At 34.2% G+C, this 18536-nt stretch overlaps 1 protein-coding gene across 2 annotated transcripts in view; it reads right to left on the bottom strand.

Annotated features, from left to right (window-relative positions):
• Nucleotides 1-16715, bottom strand: part of LOC145268811 (EVI5-like protein) — a 663419-nt gene extending 646704 nt beyond the window's left edge. Inside the window, exon 1 of one of the 2 annotated variants that reach the window (XM_080124436.1) lies at nucleotides 16290-16715. The gene's annotated coding sequence lies outside the window, so the exon portion shown is untranslated. The remainder of the gene's footprint in view (nucleotides 1-16289) is intronic. The other variant, XM_080124431.1, reaches the window with a different exon arrangement.
• Nucleotides 16716-18536: the final 1821 nt, after the last annotated feature.

The following is an 18536-nucleotide window of genomic DNA, read 5'->3' as shown; positions in this document are numbered from 1 at the left end:
CGCCAATCTTTTACGAAAAACACCCGTCTAGTTGAAGCCACTGTCAAAAATTTTCCCCACTCTCTATCTGTGCCTAAATCAAAAACGTAAATTCCATGAACACAGCTTCTTTCTTAGAACAGCACGTCAGTGGAACTCTGTTCCATCTGCCTGTTTTCCACCTGACTACAACTTGGATGTCTTCAAATCCAACGTAAACAAATTCCTGATGAACTGCCCCCTTAAGTAGACACTTTATGAAATCTCAACACTAACGTACAATGTACTGTACATGCAATAACCCTTATCCCTGAGTAGCTTCCGGGCCTTGATAAGTGGTGACCTCCTTGTAAAAAAAAAAATAAATAAATGAATAAATAATGCTAAAAATAAAAATAATAAATAAAGCATCTCATTCATGACAGAATTTAAAAAAAAAATGAAAACAGACTTATTGAATAGCTGGGGATAGCAGACAGGATGCGATTATATTAACGCACACAACTGACAAGAAAATGTCACATGATACAAACAACCAAGTAAACTGCTAGAAGTGAGAAATGAAAAGGGAGGGAGTGGGAGAGAGGTGGGAGTGAATGAAGAAAGAAGCAGTTTTACGAAGCTTTGTATGCGTTTAGTCTTGAATTTCCGCGGCTGAATAAATTATAATAGCAGAAGCAATGACTTAATATAATATCAGTAAAGTCTTAAAATGTAAAGGCAATCTAGATAATTAAGGAAAAAAAAAGATAGAAAGGAATGGATATGTAAATAAATGTTTATAAGTGTCAGACTGTTCGTTTAATGGTGGAGGATGCGAATAGCAGATTATGAGAATGTCTATGTCGCAGCCAATCAGCAGTGCCGGATTTCGATATGGGAAAAATTATTATCTAGAAATAAGAAAAATGTAAAAGGTTGTGGTATGTGTTTGCGTCGAATAACCAAGTAAGAACGGCGAAAATCCAGCATAGGAATATGTAGAGATGGTGCTGGTGTCTAGTGGGAGCGATGGGAACACAGAATAGGTAGAGAGAAAAATCGGAACTACTTCCTCTAAAGATGGTGAGATAGTGATAGTGTCGCTCCTCGGAAATAACGCAAGATTTTAATGTAAAAACTAAATGTGTATTTAATGTTGTTCTAAAGTTACATAAGATAATGGCTAATAGGTTAGATGTAATAAATGTGCATGTGACGTGTGTTGGTGCAAACTTACGGTAATCTGGTTCATAGGAGAATCAAATTATTATATACAGGATATATAATTGCCCGGTCGTAAAATATATTTAAATATGATATTTGGATTAATGCAGATTTCCTATTTATTATATTAGTGGGAGTGCCCGGCGTTGCCCGGGTGTTTATGTGTTGTAGTAAGGAGCTCTAAGAGGGGAGGGGTTAAAAAAAAGTAGCGGGGGTGCCCGGGTGTGTGTAGGTGATGTAGTAAGGAACCCCGGGGGTGGGGAGGGAGGTGTAAAAGAAAGTGGTAATAGCAGGGCGGGGGAGGGGAGATTAAAACAACAGTAGGCAGAGACGTAAAAAAAAAAAAAAAAAAAAAGTGATAGTAGACAGGCAAGCTCGAACCCGCAATGCGAAGGAGGAAAAAACAACAACAACAACAAAAAAAAACCTGACGTCTTAGTAGATGTCTCCATGGCGCAACCGGAAGTGTTTGTTTGTTTTTTTTGTTTTTTTTTTTCATCACGTTCGCGTTTTCTTTCTTAGTTTTTGTTTTTCCGATTTTAAGAAATTTTAACATCGTTCGTTTGAATCACGTTCGTTTATTTTTTTTATAATATTTAAACAGGGTTATTACTTCGCTTATTCTTTTGTTTTGCTTTACCCCCCCCCCAACACACACACCTCTAAGCACCCGGGTAACGCCGGGTACCCACGCTAGTATTCAATAATAAAAAATAAATAAATACGTCCCATAAAAAAATAAGGGGCGACTCATTCATATTCATATATAAATAACGATAGCTTATCGCTCTTGAAAAAAAGAAAAAAAAACGCTAAGGTAGTGAAAAAATAAAAATAACAGTGTTCCGATGTTGTTAATATCGCTAAGAAACGCCACAACAAATCTTATATATATATACTAGCATTTCAGCCCGGCCTTGCCCGGGTGTTTGGATGGGTATGTTGAGCAAAAAAAAAAAAGTGGTAGTAGGAAGGCAGGCTCGAATCCGTACCACAAAGAACGGGGTAAAACCTAACGTTTATGCTGTTACGACCACCGCCAAACTGGAAGCGACATTTTTTAAAATTAAGGCTAGACAATCTAAAGAAGAGGATAACTTTAAAAAAATATCGGCGAAAAAAGTTACCCCCCCCCCTGTAGAAAAGTGCCTAGTTGAAGGGGAAGATATTTATGTTTTTAGCCAATTTTTCGATATTTGTCGTATGAAAGGTCGAACTTTAAAACGATACTGATCTTGGTAAAATCCGTCGCCTCTATTGAAAGTTTAAGGCAGACATGCAAACAGACATACATACATACATTTATATATTGGTAACTAATAATTTTCGACCCAAACTGATGAAAAAGCTTGCCCTATCTCTGAATACCCTTTATGTAAAATTTCAAATATTTAGACCAGAAATTGTCTGAGTAATGTATATTTTTTATTTTTTACTCATTTTCTCAAACTTACTGTGTTCAACAGAAAGTCTGGCACCATTTTAAATTTTCCAATACACTGGTAAACACTGTTTTTCGAATTGAATAAACATGTTACATTACATAAAAACACTAAAAAATTATCCAGTTAGGCAGAAAAGTAACTTATCTTGCCTTTGATAACATTTATTTGTTACATATTCGTTTTTTTTAACAACTTTTTCGAATCTATATGTATAGTAATACAAACCGTATTGGGTCTGATATAATACAATAAGTACAAAATCTCCATTTATAAAAATATCATATAAACGTATTTTACAACCGGGCAATGCCAGGCAGCCAGCTAGTCTATATATATAAAAGCGAAAATGTGCGTTTGTGTGTGTGCATTTTTGTGCATGTCCGCAAAAGGCTTTTTTCGGCGAGCTTCTCAGTCGGCTCACTCCTTAAAACTTTTTATATGCTGTCTAAATCATAATATCTACGACTTAAGAACGGGGTCATGGCTATCTTTAATTTGCCCGAATTTTACCAGCTATTTTCGAGATATTTTTTGATTGCTGCGTCTTCGAAAAGCAAATGACGGGGCGGGGGAAAAACAAACTGGCTTGCAGCGCAAAACTAGGTCAAACATCACGCGACTTAACTTTCTCGCACCTGTCAATTTCACTTTATAAACGTTAACTTATAACAGTTATCACTTCCTCTCCCCTAGTGGCCGAGATGCTTAGGTCTCAGGTTTTTTTTTTCATTTCATTTCCACCTTCGCATTCGGGGTGTCAAGCCTACCTTCCTACTAAAAAAACACCCGGCCAACATTTTTTTTTTTTTTTTTTTTTTTTAACAAGGTTGTTTTGATCTACCCCCCCCTCAGGCACACACACACACCTCCAAACACCCGGGAAACGCCGGGTACCCCCGCTAGTTTACTAATATTTAACAAAAACAAGATAAAGCAATATTTGTCCCCTATACACAATTTTTCATCGCATTCTGTTCAGGCCACTAAACCGCAGTTTTACTAAAATAAGATATAATCACACAATAAGAGGAAACTATCACCAGCAAATGCAGTGCAAACAATAAATTAACGGGGAGAGGGAGGTCTCGTTTCTCTCCAAATATTTGAGCACGACAGTTTAAAAATTTAAATTAGTAATATATATATATATATATATATATATATATATATATATATATATATATATATATATATATATATATATATATATACACAAATAATTGCTTCGTTATATGTTTTGCCTTGGAGCAAAATGTTTTGTAAATGAGCCAATAATAACTGAAGACGCTTTCGTCAGCATTCACACGGCTTAAATGTTACGATAACAAATCCTTATTAAGCTAAACCTGCTATTAAAAATACTGGGTTATGTAACAAATAAATAAGGAAAACTGCTCTAGGACTACTATTTAATCCATTGCTCTATAGATAAGAAAAACGAATATGAAAATATATATGGCAATTAAGCTACACAGAATATTCCGTGTTTCATCCACGCTAAGATTCATCAGGCTTGAGCACTGTTGAAGTAAATACTTAAAGTTTACACATAAATTTATACTTTCGTATATTAATCTATATGATTAAATTAAGTAATCATATATATATATATATATATATATATATAATTCAAACACGGTAGTGTTTAACTATATGGTTAAGTGGCAGTTTTAGTCATTTAGAACTGCTTTAAAGCTTCACCGCTCACTCGTTTTCCGACCAAATTTCAAACAATTATTACAGTTTATAGATCATCTCAGCTATATTGTGAAAAAAAAAAAAAAAAAAAAAAAACGAAATTTTTTTTGGTAATTTTTGTTCAGTAAAACAAAAGTTATGAATTTACTGGTGTTCAAAATCGTAAAAATCCGTATGGAGGTGACTGACGTTTTTTTATTATTGGTTTCCATAGCAACCACGTCGCTTCAGTGACTACTGCTGCTACCAATTAACCGCTCTCGTGAAAAGAGAAGTAACAAGTGACACAGAGAGAATGAAAGGGAGATAATTGGTGGGATTTTATTTAAAATGTGTTTATGCGGACAAAAAAAGAAGACTGAAATTAAACAAAGACCAAGTGAATTTATTGGAAACCTGGAAAAAAAATCATGGATTACAATAGAAAAATGCGGGCACGAAAAGTAATATGGTTAAGCTTAAACATGGAAAAGTAAAGGACTAGTTGCTAAAACTGGAAAAGGAAAGGACAAGATATTCTAGTAAAAGATGTAATAAATTTCTAACTTAAAATATTGCAGCATTAAGAATTTTTTTAAATTCAATTTATAACATTATATAATCAATTCTTAATGCTGCAATATCTTAAGTTATAAATTTTTTTTTTTTTTTTACTAGGATATCTTGCCCTTTTCTTTTTCCAAGCTTAACCATATTACTTTTCATGCTCGCATTTTTCTATTGTAATCCTCGGATTGAACGAGGCTCACTATATACTTTTTCACTGTGCGCATAACACCATATGAGGTGCCTTCAATAAATTTACAGACTTTTTTTTCGTATGGGCACTTTTATTGATAGTACACATATGAAACTCTTCTTCCCTTCAAAGTAATCTCCTTTGGCTGCAATGCACTTGTTGTACCATTCCAACAACTTTTAGAAGGCCCATTTAGAAGTCATCTTGTGTGAGTGTGTAAATAACCTCATCACAGTCTCTTTCATCTCAATTGTTTCATAACGACAGCCTTTAAGGTTTTCCTTGAGCTTAGGGAATAACCAAAAGTCACAAGGAGCAAGGTCTGGACTATAGGGAGGGTGAGGAACTGTCTGGATGCCCATCTTGGTCAAATAGTATCTGACAAGGATGGAGAATCCTTGGGACAAACTTTGCAAAAATTTCTTGCGTCTTCAGTTCCTTGCAAAAATAATTGTGTCTAGTTCCCACACTGACATCAAACTGTGCACTTATTGTCTCTATAGACACACGACGATCTTTATCCATGGAATTCTTTATTTGGCCAATCAACTCTAGTGTTCTGACTTCTTTATTTCTACCACACTTCTCATCCCTCACAGATCTTCTGCCTTCCTTGAATCTCTTATGCCATTCAAAGACTGATGCTCAATTTATGCAAGATCGTCCAAAAGCAGCCTGAAGCATTTAATACATTTATGGGCATTTTTCATTTTCAAAGTTTAAAACATAATTTTATTGCATATCGTTCTTCTGAAGTGTCCTCACGTCCAGATTGCATTTCTAAAATTCACCAGCTGTGAGAATCAAGCTTTAGTAGGGTGTATTCCAATTCCTGCTGTAGTTGTCTATTTAAACCTGAAATCATCAAAATTGGTCAGTCATCTAATAAGATGTATAGCAACAACAAACTGAACTTTCAAAAGTCTATGACAATTTTAAATGCCTATACAAAAAAAAAGTCCGGAAACTTATTGAAGGTACCTCGTATTATCCGTTTATCACCTATTTACTCTACTTTAACTCTAGAAGATCTGTAACAACAGCACCGACACTTCGTGGCTTTTTTTTTTTTTTTTCAAAAACTTTTTTTGAATTGAAGTAAAATTGTAGCACTTGTTGAAATGTCAACGAAAAACCTGCATAAGTTCTTTGACCGAGAAGCGCCACCTGGCAACAGTTTAGTGGAACACACCAAAAATGATGGCCGCTATCCGCATACTGCAGAAGTGCCAAATTTTGAATGCCTTATTTTTCTCATATCACACGCAAAGCCTATTTAGCACCATTACCCGCCTTTGTTCAGTGACTGGTACGTACATCATACAGACTTTTCAGCACTTCTACACTATTCGGACAAGATTTTGTAGTCGATAAATAGAGTTTTCTGATAAAAAACAATGGTTTCTGATTTTTTTTCAATTCTAATAAGTTATATGGTAGCTTCCAAATTATGCAGTCGGAATTATCTGAATATTACTGAATTATTAACAAAATAAAACTTTAAATCGTGTTAGCCGGTGAAAAATTGCCGCCATCTTGTTTGAATAAAAACGGAAAATTACCTCCTTTTTGAAGTGTGTTTTACGATTGTTTTCTTCAAATTCTATTTTTATTTTCTTTAATAAATAATTTTCTACCTTATCGATTTTTCGTAATTTTTAAATGCCATTGTTTTCGTGTGGAATTCAGTATTTATGATTTCCAAAACCTAGTCCCAATAGTGTAGAAGCGCCGATTTTTCTGTATTTTCTTTACCGTTTCCGCCATAAGTGCAATTCTGAATAAGCACCGAATTTTTGTTTGTTTATTGGTTTCTAATTTTTTTTTTCTTGGCTGACATACACGAGTGAGGCCGGGGGCCCCCATAGCGAAATACGCATCGGCTCCGATGTTGTATGCAGCTCAACCAAGGGAGCGTTTTTCGGAACAAGATCAAAGTGTAGTATCTGTTCTTCAGATGCTGCAGTGCTGCAGCTGCACTTCAATTTCTTGTTCTCTGTCAGTGGAGGAGAAATCCTTCACGACTGAGACAATTTTTATTTTTGTTCCTTTTCTCCACATTAAAAAACGACCCTGGTGTCTAACTCTGTCCCGTGGGGAGGCATTGTAAATAGGAACCTAGGGAGCGTTTATTGTTCTGAGAAGGGCGTGTGCGGCCTTGTTTTTTATTATTATTATTATTATTATTATTATTATTATTATTATTATTTTGGCTTGAACTTTGCGCATTTTATGTATTTTTTTTTTTTTTTTTTATGGATATTTCTCTTTTTGCCGAAGATTATAGCTATAGGTAATTATTAACAGGGAAATTGGTGCAAGCCCAGATTAGCCCTTGTGGTGATAAACAAGAATATTCATTGTGTACCTACCTGTCACCGAATATCACCGGTGTTTTTCCTCATCGATATGAGGAAGAACAGTGAAATTTTTATTTGGTGCTAGTGCACGTCTTGATCCGCGCTATTTTTTAAAGAGTATTTTCAAGTTCAAAGTTTTACGATATGTTTTTATTAAATTGTTAGGTGAAAATACAGAATAGGTACACAACACCCTCCCGTCTCAATGATAGGAATTGGGTTTTTACACTGTACACATAGATTCGAAAAAGTTGTCAAAAAACAAATATAGAACAAATAAATGTTATCAAAAGCAAGATAAGTTACTTTTCTACCAAACTGGATATATTTTTCGTGTTTTTATTCAATGTAACATGTTTATTCAGCTCGAAAAACATACAGTGTTTACCGATGTATTCGAAAATTCAAGATGGTGTCTCACACTCTCTTTAACACCGTAAGTTTGGGAAAAGGTGTTATAAATAAAAAACTATACAAAATACTATTAAAAACCCGCCGAATATATGTCAACCTATGTCACGGTAACATATATTGAGCGTGTTTTTAACAGTATTTTATCTGGGTTTTTATTTATAACACCGTTTCCCAAACTTACCGTGTTAAAGAGAGAATCAGACGCCATCTTGAATTTTCCAATACATCGGTAAACACTATGTTTTTCGAGCTGTATAAACATGTTACATTGAATAAAAACACGAAAAATATATCTAGTTTGGTAGAAAAGTAACTTATCTTGCTTTTGATAACATTTATTTGTTCTATATTTGTTTTTGACAACTTTTTCGAATCTATGTGTACTGTACAGTAATACAAACCCGAATTTTTTTTTTCAGAGAACTTCATTCCATAACAGATACGTACAATATAAACTTTTTTTCGATATGTTCATTTTTTAATGTCTTGATTAAACTGTACAAGTACTTTCTTTTTTGTGTGTCGGTGGCGAGAATGTTGCAGCAGACAAAGTCAGATTTAAATAAAAATACTCCAGGATTGTCTGGCATATAAATACTATGTTCAGACATTTCCACCGTATAATCGACGTCGAGAGAAAATCTTTACCTGTTGAGTCAAGACACGATTTGAGATTTTTTTTTTCTCCCACATTTTCAGCAGCAGCAGTCAAAACGAACATGAATTAAGATGAGAATTATTTTATTTTTAATCAATAAAAGAGTTTTTTTCTTTTCTAACAGACAAAAGAATAATACTTCGTCTGACATGCCGGTTTTACTACATATGTATGACAAATTAAGGCACGCCAAATGTACCACAAAGCACGACAAACTGCTTCTCCATTCGTGATATTTAGGCACGACAAACTGCTGTTTTTTTTTGTTTTTTTTTCGTTAAAAATCTTTGAATTTTCCCCCCATAATTAAGGAAATTATTTAAAAAGAAATAAATATGATTCAAAATAAAAAAAGGTAAATTTTTACGACGTGACCCAGCGTCGTTTAACCCGCTAAAAAAAAAAATAAAATAAAATAATTTTTTTTTTTTTTTTTTTTTTTTTTTGCCTAATACGTTTAAACGGCTTTTATAAATAATATGAATGATTTTGAAAAAAAAAAAAAAAAATTAACATTTCAGAGTGGCGGGATCACTTTCATATATAAATTTAACGTAAAATGAGCACCCACTTTTTGGCCACCAAGCGTCCTGCGAGACATGTAACCCCTAGCATTTTTTCAACTATGGCGATTGAGTGGGGAGGGTAGGCGGTAAAAAAAAATAGCAATTTTTTTTTTTTTTTTTTTTTGCGGGGATAGGGCGCGGAGAATTACATTTGAAACATAAAATAACGTTAAATTTAATTTTTTTGTTTTGGCGGGAGGGGGGGGTAAATTTTTTCATGAGACCATTCTGTACTTTCCCTTAATTTCATGAACAAAACGAACCCCAAAATGACAAATTCAACGGAGATTACATAAAATAACGCAAAATTTCATTAAATTTTTTTTTTTTTTTAATTAATTTTTGGTAAAAGTGGCTTGGTAGACCTATCTTTAAAAACTTATATCGCATTTAAAATTGAAGCTGGCAACTAGTTTTCAAGATATTGCAAACATACTTTTCCGCATGTTTCATGTCGCAATGTAAAGTGCCGGCCATATTTGTTTATGCAGCGCGCAGAAACGGGAGGAGGGACGATGTAATGAAATTGTGATGTTAGGCTGTATAAGACGTTAACTTTAGTCAAAATCGCCTGTTAGTTTATATTTGGTGGGGGGGGGGGGCTCTAACCGGTAAGCTCTACGTTTTACATTTTTATAGATCTTTCTTTCGAGACCTTGCACTGAAATGAACTATTATTAAAGGATTATTTTTTTTATTTATTTATTTTTTTTACACACACAGATATGTCATAATGCCAATACCATTGAAGTTTAAAACTATTTGTGCGTACTTTAATCTATTATAACTATTATTGAATGTTTTGTTATTAATTTTTGACCCCATTAGGTCACAAAGCTTAACATATTGTTTTTTTTTTATATTATTACATACCTTAGATTTAGGGCTAATTTCTTGCCAACCACAACCGCACCCACAAAATGGGGTGGCTGTTGCAAAAGCCGTTTTTAACATAGGTAGGTTGGTGGTGTTCATTCCAATTGCCGTTTTTTGGTTAGACTACAACAACAATGCCAACCGTACTTTAACTTTTTACGCTGGGGGGGGGGGGGGAGTGCTACCACCAGGCAACGCCGGTTAACGGGTCCTGCTAGTTTGATATAATAGATTATGACACGTGTTTTTCAGAATTGTCCAATTTATTCCATGCTTCTTTTGTTCCTCCAACTCATTTGATTTGTAGGTCACGTATCCATCAATTAATTCACTGTTCAAGTGGAAAGTGACGGTGCTCTAGTGTTTAACGGCACGAACTGACGAGCTCGGCGTTCCAAGTTCGAATCCAGTTCGTTCCACAAAAATCATCCTCGGATGTTAGAAAACCTTCTTGTGGCCCCTTCTCGTAAGTACTAGATGTGTTTAGTTTCTATAAAGAATTCTAACTAGAACAAACGAAGCATGCCCCCCCTCGTGAGAGCACAGTGAGCGAGGCATAAAAAAAAAAAAAAAATGACTATGTCCATCATTTGCCTTCGCCCCATTTAGCCCCAAAAGTACTCAGGGGACGTTAAATCCCAGTGAAAATTAAAAAAAAAAAACGCTGCAGTTTTAGGCCTTAACATATGTAAGTTCATCATTGCGCCCCCCCTCCTCCCTCCCATTTAGCCCTAAAAGTCCCCAGGGCCTTAACATATTTAACTTCCAGTTCAGCACCATGTAAAACTACTAAATAGACATACACAAACATTTTGGACAAATATGGTAAAATAGTCCCCAAAATGAAGTTTTTTATTAGCCCTAAAAGAGCCCCTGGGGCACATCCAAAAGCTATCGCGAAGTAAACAAAATCAGTTACAACTTTTCAGAAAGTTTTATAAAAATCCAAGGCATCAATTTTTTTTTAGTAAGTATCAATTTTAGCCATTTTACCCGAAAGGCAACCGGAGTTTTCCCGGAAAATCCATTCTGTTAGCTTTTTCTCATATCATGTTTAACATTTGTGCAAAATTTCAAAAAATACCAAGGCGTAGTTATTGAGAAAAGTGCGGACAAGGGTGAATTTACAGGTCTACTCCTTTTGTCGGGAGACCAAAAATATCAGGGAAACCAATGCCAACAATAGAATCTTTGAATACCTCGTCGTTGTAAATATACCTTTTCTTTTTTTTTTTTTTTTTTTTCTAGCATCTTTCTAAGAATTGCAGGCTTGTGGGACTGGGACTCTCTTCCTGTTGACTGTTTTCCTCCTAAAGTTCTCAAGACTAAAGTCAATAGGAATCTCTTGTCTTTACATTAATCATTTTTTTTTTTTTTTTTTTTTTTGTAGTTGTGGCCGCATGCCTTTTCTGGAACAACTTCCATAAAAAAACAAAATGTGTTATGTAGATTTCAACAAGTATTTTATCTAATTTTCGATTTTTGAGCGATTAGCAAGGGTCTTCGTGCAGGGGGTTATGGCAGCCATGATTATTTTTCGTTTGAACGGAATAGAGTGGGCACGCGATTTGCATAATATGTTAAAACACTAAAATGAAAAGGTGATACAAAACGCGACCTGTAAATGTCACCAATCATGCAAAAACGTAATGTTCTACCAGTATTTTGTTTAATGTTCGATTTTTGAGCGATTATCGAAACTCTCCAGTTGATCATCTAATGTCAGCCACGTTTTATTATTATTATTTTTTTTTTTTTTTTAATGTGCGTTGCTTCTGCATTTATTGACCTGTGATTTTCACGAAGTTATCCAGGTGTACTCGGCAAATGACAGGAATAACTGGAAACGACCGAGTCAGCCTTATAACAATAAACACAAATTGTTACACCTCCTCACTTTCCCATGTTAGGAATGGCGACGGCCACTGAAATTCATTGGAAAAAAAATGTCTTCATATCCAGGAAACTACTTGCCGACCGTTTCCGGTTCTACTCAACATCTGCCGGGCACACCCGACTAACTTCGTGGAAATCGTGGGTTGAAAAATGCACAAGTACCAAATGTGTTAATATTCAAAAGGTCAACAACTCAATTCGACTACCGAAATTTACAGATCACGCTATTTTATTAGTATTTTATAAATAAAAAAAAAAAAAATCGTAAAATTTGAATTTCTTAATGGTAAATTTTTACATTAGCTCCACCTCCACAATTTTCTTTAAAATCATGCCACGGACCGAAAATGTCATATTCCAAAAGTCACGTAAATTGATTAAGTAGCTTTTTTTTTTTTTTTTTAGATTAGGTCCACCTCCACAATTTTCTTTAAAATGACGACTATTAAAGGTTTTCGACTATGCTGGATACGAAAATGACATTTAAATTTTGCAGACAAAAGTAGTTATTGAGATATAAAGACCTGTATTATGCACTGTAATTCTCTATCGGCCATATTTTTATGCGCATGCGCTCGATAGTCAAGTCTACTTCACAGAGAAATAGACGTGTTTATCAGAAGATTTTTCCCCCTACCACTTCTTACGAAGTCTTAACTACCAGGCTCGGCTGAGCAGCAAAATGACGCAACATAATTTTGCAATCGAGATGAGACGGCCTGCCTTAAGCAGGTAAGTGCGCTTTTCAATGTTGTGTCTATTTTCGCTCTGTCAGAGCTCTAAACTATATGAGAACAGAATTCTCACATTATATCTGAGAGTATAGTATCTTGTACATCATTCGCTCATACATGGTGTATTGTTGCCACATTCGGTCTGGTGCTTTTGCCACTAGTCTCTCGCTCTTAGATAGGATCCAAAAATGAGTGGCCAACCTAATAGCCCCCACACTGTCAATCAAACTCCAACCTCTGTCCCATCGACGAAATATTGTATCCCCGTGTCTATTTTACAAGTATTTTAATGGAAGGTGCTCCGATGAACTCCAAGTCTTTATACCCCACCTCGATGTAAATACCTCCAACTAACCCGGCAAGCAGCAAAATCCCACCCCTACATTGTAGAGGTCTCTAGATATCGGAAAGCATTTTACTCAAATAGTTTCTTTCTTCGAACTGCTAGACTTTGGAATTCCCTTCCAGGTCCCTGCTTCCTCGACTGTACCGACATGCAGAAAATCAAGTGTAATGTAAACAGGCATTTTGTTGCTCAACTCCCTATATAGTATCCCTGAAAATTTTGTCCTTTACATCCAAGTGGCACTGTGTTTGTTTGGGTTGAAAAAAAATAACATTTTAAAGTTTTTGTTTTTTTTAGTTAAAAATGAAACTAGTGTACTGTGTACTGTAAAGCCTGTCGAGTTAGAACGAAAAACAAAATGTCTCATTAAAGCTATAGTTGAGCAATGAGCATCGATAATCACTCGAAAATTAAACAATATACTGGCAGAACATTACATTTCCGCACGATTTATACGGCATAATCACGTTGACACACCGGTTCCCGCTGAATCATCGAAGTTAAGTAACGTTGAACCTGGTCAGTACTAAATGGGTGACCATTTGGGACTTCCAGGTGCTGTATGTGCTCTCCGCTTATCTCGGCATTGTTTCCAGTCGTCCTGGTCTTCTCCTTGCCACTGGACTTAAACAGTGCTGATTCAGGAGATGTGGTTGTGATTGCGCAACTCTTGCCTCACAATTACACGCGCTACTGCCCCTACAGGGATATCCTTTGTCTTTCAAGACTGAACGGAAGCATGGATTTCCACACGATTGGTGACATTTATATTGGATGTGTTTTTATCAGTATTGTTTAATTTTCGATTTTTGAACGATCATCAATGCTTTACTATGGCAAAACCGCCATTTTGTTTTCGTTCTAACTGGACAGACTTTAGACTAACTTTATTTTATTAAGTTAAAAAACAAAAACACTTTAAACTAAGTTAAAACACACACACACAAAAAAACTTATCCGGGTAGGTAGAAGAGTAACCTTCTTGCCTTTGATAACAGTTATTTATTGTATATTTATTTCACAATTTCTTCTTTTTTGGGGGGGGGGGTATTTTAGAAAATCACCGTATTTTTGTTTTTATTTGAGGAGGGGGGACACAAACAAAACTGGTCAGTTCAAATCCCGTAGAAGTATTCATTTAATTAATTGGATTTTTGCATAATACGAACCGTTCTTAGATAAAATTTTCAAATTAAATTCAATTTCTACGGTATCTTTTGTTTATCAAATTGTCAGATGAAAGTACTGAAAAAAAATTCCATGTTAAGAATGACTTTCTAAGTAATAACGTTATTGATTCAGCACGATCCGTATTCTGCATAAGTACCGGACTTTTTAAAATTCGTTTTCCTTTAGATGCTAGTTAGTTAAGAACTTAAGATAGAGTCGACAGCGACAGATCGTTTTTGTTTGTTTTTTAATATGGTTTTAAGCAAAAACAGTACTTACTTGTCATGTCGAAAATAGTAATACATTAAAAAAATTACGAAAATTCATCAAGCAGAAAATTATTTATTAAAAGTCATTTTTACGGAAAATTAGCGGAAATTGCATTTTCCCTAGATGTAAACAGGCTGTTTACTAAACAGCTTGAAGATTGCGAATACAGGGGACATACTTATCTGCCTTTTTACCATTGTAATGGCTGAGGTAGAGGTACTGTTTTAGACCATAGCGATAGTCATTTTTTTTTTTTTTAATAAAAGCAAAATAGCAATTATTTTACTCTATGAACTTTCGTAATTTTTGGATATATTAATATTTTCGACATGACACGTAAGTACTGTTGTTTTAACAAACACCCCTGTTTGTCGTCTTAACAAGCACCTCCCTTTATTTTATATAATTCAAGGTACTTGTGCAGTTTACGAACCGTGATTTTTTTAAGATAGGATTGTCAAGTTGAATTCCATGTTCATAGTATCTTTTGTTAGTGCTTTGTCCAGAATTTCCCGTAAAAAAAAATAAATAAATAATAAAATAAATAAAATAAGCTGCTTATGCACTTATTGAACCGTGCTATTTTTAAATAGTATTTTCAAGTTAAATTAAAGTTTCACGATATCTTTTCGTATTATTAATTTATTAGGTGAAATTACAGAATAGTTACAAAACACCCGTCTCTCTCCATGTTAAGAATGGTTAGTGCTAGTGCACTTATTGACCCGTGTTATTTTAAAATAGTATTTTTAAATTTAATCAAAGTAGGTTGTACAAAATACCCTCCCCTCCTCATGTTAAGAATGGCTTTCTAAATAACATTATTTCAGCACGGTTACCAAAAATAAAAATAAAATAAAACTAATCAACTTCACTTCATTGATTTTTGGTGTACACGGGAACGTACATCATAGAGATTTTTCTTTTATTTATTTATTTTGTTTTGTTTTGTTTTTTTAAATATAGAGAATTCTTGACAAGAAGCACAATTATTAAATTGTTAGGTGAAAGTACAGAGTATCTAAAAAACAAACAACCCCCACCTTTTTTCCATGTCAAGAATGGCTAAATAATAAGGTATTTTTTACGACCAGCCCCAGCATAGTATTAACACCCCCCACCACCACCTCATGTTAAGAACGACATTACTCCAACCTCCCCATGTTAAGAACGGTTTTCGAGGTTGGGGGAGTGTTTATTCTGAAAGCCGTTTCTAAATAACATTATTTCAGCACGGTCCGTAAACTACACGAGTACCGACAAAACGCCCATTTTTTGACACGTCCAATTTTTACAAAGTCCCCTTTCTGGCTTTCTAAATAATTATTTCAGCACGATCCGTAAACTGCACAAGCCATTTATCAAGTCGCCTGACGAGGACTTCTGGTTTTAACCGACCATTTGTCCGAAACATTAGCATGTCCAGCAAGACCATGTAAATTTGTTTATATTAATAATATATAACAATAAATATTGAAGGTACTTGTGCAGTGTACGGACCGCGATATTTTTTTTTTTTAAATAAGATTTTCAAGTTAAAGTCAATTTTTTTACGGTATCGTTTGTTAGGTGAGCGTACAAAATAGTTAAAAATGCCCCCCCCCCCAGAATATCTATGCTAAGAATATGTTTCTAAAAAAAAAAAAAAAAAGAAAAAAAAAAACGTTATTTCAGCACGGTCCGTATTCTGCATAAGTGCCGTTTTGTTAATACAAAGATCTGGGATAAAAATCATATATAAAATGTAGTGAGATATTACAACAGTCTCTATAGTACAATGGAACAAACAAATCAGGTGTTTGAAAAGCGCTTCTTTTTTTTCCAATATATATATATATATATATATATATATATATATATATATATATATATATATATATATATAACCTGAAGAAACAAATATATTATTATTAATATACAATAATAACTTACCTTTTTAGGTTAGGTCTCCCTATGTTTGTTTTAAAATCCAATGTCAGTTAATTAAATAAATAGATTTTGACATTTATATTATCAATAATTCCAGAGATTCTCAGATCGCCATAACACATACGTGTTTCTTTTTAAAAACTTTTTAGATATATTTCTATTTATTTTACTGATTTTAGAAATGGAATAAATAATAAAAGCTATTTATAAACGGTGACTGGATTGGCTACTTTTTTTTTTTTTTAATCTATTTTAAAATGACGAATATGATTAAATAGATGTGTACATATATATACATACATACATAGAAACACGTCTACGTAGGTGGGAACCGCACAGAAATAAGACGTTTAGCTTGTTGATAGCAAAATAAAAATAAATAAATAATAATACAAAAGAAGCGGTGTAATTCCTTTTTTTTTTTCTCCCGTAAATTAGTTTCTTCCGTGATCCGGTGTTTATTATTACTTCGTCCCATCTTTTAAAATGTTCCGGATTTTTAATTTATTTAATTCTCCACACCCACTCCCATCTTCCGCGAGGACAAAGGTTAAACACTTTCTTTTTATCTTTTTTTTTCTAAATGTAAAGGAAATCCAACCCTTCTAAAAAGGGCAACACGCTGTACTTGACCAGTACGGTGTCAACTATTATTTTGTTCATTATTTTAAAAGTTCCCGATTTTTTTTTATTATCATTATTTATTTGGCCCCGCCCACAAAGTTACACACAAAGTCATTTGTCTTTATGATTTTTATTCTCCGAAAGAAAGATGTAATGCCTGGGATGATTTTCTTTTTTCTTTTTCCCTTCAATTAATTTCTTCCGAAATCCGGTGTCAATTATTATACCGTCTCTACTTTGAAAATGTTCTGGATTCGCTTCTTCGCCTCTCACTCAAACTACTTAACACGTCACGGTGACAAAGTCAAACACAGTTTGTTTGGTTTTTCCCTCTTTTTTTTTTTTTGTTTTAATTAATTATTTTAATGTGAAGAAACGTCCAACTCTTCTAAAAAGGTGAGCACTCTGTATTCGAAAGAAAAAAAAAGGGGGGGCAGATTTGTTTATTATTATTTACTTGGCCCCTCTCCCAAAGTTAAACAAGAAAGATCAATAAATGCTAAAGAGGAAAAGAAATCCATATTTCTTCCAACAACATCAAATATAAAAACATGATAAACATTTATTTATTTTGTATGAGACCCCAATATTTTGAAGTTAGAAATTAGAAAAAGTGGTAAATTTTCAATTACTAAAAGGAACTTGTTTGTTATTCGTCAGAATCTCATGGAATCTAAGCCTCTGTTCTTCTACATTGTGCATTGGAATCTTTTGTTTTTCTTGAGTTTGTATTTTGAGCTGCTTTATCTATCTATCTATCTATCTATCTATCTATCTATCTATCTATCTATCTATCTATAAAAGTGAACGTGTCTGTTTGTCTGCTGTCTGTCTGTCTTTGTACGTTTCCCTAAGCAATAACTCTGTCAATTTTAAGTCTACAGACTCGAAATTTGATATACAGGGTACTGAGATTTGGGAAAATCTTTGTGATTGGTTTTCGGCCAGAAGTTTGGCTGTTAAGGGGTAAAAGTTCAACCTTGACCTTTGAGAACTCTACCAAACTCCTCCGACAATTTTAGGCCTAAACAATTTTTTCTGTCAATTTTAAGTCTACAGACTCGAAATTTGATATAAAGGGTACTGAGATTTGGGAAAATCTTTGTGATCGGTTTTCGGCCAGAAGTTTGGCTGTTAAGGGGTCAAAGTTCAACGATTTGACCTTTGAGAACTCTACCAAACTCCTCCGACAATTTTCGGTCTAAACACTTGAAATTTTAGGTATAGGTTCCTTGGACATGGATCTAACTTAATAACTTGATTTGAGCCCAAAACAATAAATGTTAAGGGGTCATAATAGGGATCAAAGTTTAAAAAATTGACTGCTTTTTTTTCTTTTTTTTTTTTTGCTCAACGTACACCTCCAAACAACCGGGCAACGCCGGGCTGAAATGCTAGTATTTTTTTATAGTTGTAAAACTGCAGCAATGTACGATAGAATGACACGACCAGAGGAAAAGATAAACGCAAAGAAGGTCATGAAAACAGTGTTGGGTTCAACGATTATTATTGAGCAGGTTTAGCATGTGGTGACACTGCCGTCCAACACGTAAAAGAGAAGTTAAACTGAAAATAATGATGATTATAACGTGAAGATGAAGTATAAAACCTTTTTTTTTTATCGAA

This window comes from Euprymna scolopes, chromosome 44 (genome assembly GCF_053919585.1).
Source record: "Euprymna scolopes isolate OS-2025 chromosome 44, ASM5391958v1, whole genome shotgun sequence".
NCBI lineage: Eukaryota > Metazoa > Mollusca > Cephalopoda > Sepiida > Sepiolidae > Euprymna > Euprymna scolopes.
This window is presented reverse-complemented; position numbering and strand designations above follow the sequence as displayed.